We start from the raw sequence: 1856 nt of genomic DNA on the forward strand, positions 1-1856 counted from the left end.
TGCCCTCCCGCCCGGCGCTGCGGGGCGGGGCGTTGTTACCAGCAACGGTTACCAGGCTCCTCGCCCCACCCATCCAACGGCCCGCCCACACCGCCTCCAACGGGCGCGGAGAGGGCGGGGCACAACATTTTACGACGTCCCATTGGCTACCCACGGTGCTTGTCAGAGAACGCCCCCACCAGAACGAGGGGGGACTCAGCCAATCATCGTGAAGGAGGGCGGGATCTGATGGGAGGAGCTCGCGGCTTGGAGGGTTGACGGAGGGGAGCCGCGCGCGCGCGCAAGCCGTTGGATCCGTGGCGCGTGTTGAGGGGTGGAAGTCCCGAATTTTAGGGACTGCAGGGGGTCTTCGTCTAGTCCACAGGCGGAATACTGGACACGTAGGGTACACTCTGCTTAGGGGTCGGCAGACTCCGAAATACTGCCTTGTTTTTTCATGGCCCACAAACTGAGAATTTTAAAGATATTTTTACATAGTTAAAGAAAATAATCAAAAGAAGACTGTGGTGTGTGAACATTATAAGAAACTCGATTTTAATTTCTTGAGGCCAGTATTTCCAACTAGTTTATGGGTTGGCAAACTGTGGCCTTGCAACCACAGTCATCTTGTGTTTGTAAATAAAGTTGTATTAGAACACACCCCCTACTTCATGAATTTGTGCAAGGTGGGAGGCTGATTTACACTATAGGAGTTGGCAGTGGAGAGTTGAGTTGGTTAAAGACCACATGGCATATGCAAAGCCTAAAATATTTACTATATGCTCCTTTACAGAAAATGTTTGTCCCACTTCCCCTTTTCCCTAAGGGGGTAGATTCAGAATACGACTGAACCAGCCAGAACCTCATAGAACTTTTATTATAGTGAGGGATAGTAACAATAAATAGAATAAATAAACATATGTAGTTAGTTATTTGAGAAAAAAGACCGACCCGTGGGAGCAACAGGATTGTCCTGAGAAGAGGCAGCCAGGGCTACCCAAGGGAAGATTAGAGTCAGGCCCTTTTATTCATTCAACAAGAAATCATATTAGGGAGCATTGATTAAATTGTTCCTAGGTGCCACAAAGTGATCTAAGCATTTTTATAACGCTAACTCATTAAATCTTAAAAATCACATCCTGAAAAAGATAGGAAGCATTATTCCCATTTTACAGGTCAGGAAACAGAGGCCAAGGGAGAATGAGAACATTTTCCCAGGGTCAAACAGTTTGTGAGAGACTGGAGGAACCTCAGCAACCCCAGTAGCAGCAGGAAATATATTTTACTCAGAGGTCCAGTCCACAGAAACACATCAATAACTAAAATCAAATTTTCCTGAAGTGATACTTAAAGCAATGAATTTTGGCATTTCCTGTTCTCTTTCATTTAAGTTAAAATGTTGATAGTGATTTACTAAATTGATTTCACCATTTTCTAATGGGTTACTTCTCAAAGATTTTCATGTGAGAGAGTCTTAAGCTCCAGCAGTCCGGAATAATCAATCCTTTTTATTCCATTATTAATTTAGACAAAATTATTTGTTAAGTGCCTACTATTTGCTAGATTCTACAGACACAGGTAAAACTGTTATAATCCCAAAATCAATAGGAAGAGTGAGATAGTAGTGACTTGGGGGGAGAGTTGGTGAGGCTTATCTTAGAGCAGCCAAGAATGACCTCTCTAGGGTGACCAACCAAAACTGAGGGGTTTCCCAGGACAGGGAATTTTACTGCTAAGACTGGGAAATTCCCAGATAAAGCAGGAAGAGTTGGTTACTCAGGACCTCTCTGAGATGACATTTGAGCCAACATAATGAGGAACGAGGGAAGACAATTTTAAATCAAAATCTTTGGCATGAAAATTCATGTCAGAAAAAC

This window comes from Otolemur garnettii, unplaced genomic scaffold (genome assembly GCF_000181295.1).
Source record: "Otolemur garnettii isolate 467f Iridium unplaced genomic scaffold, OtoGar3 scaffold00127, whole genome shotgun sequence".
In the NCBI taxonomy this organism is placed as follows: Eukaryota; Metazoa; Chordata; class Mammalia; order Primates; family Galagidae; genus Otolemur; species Otolemur garnettii.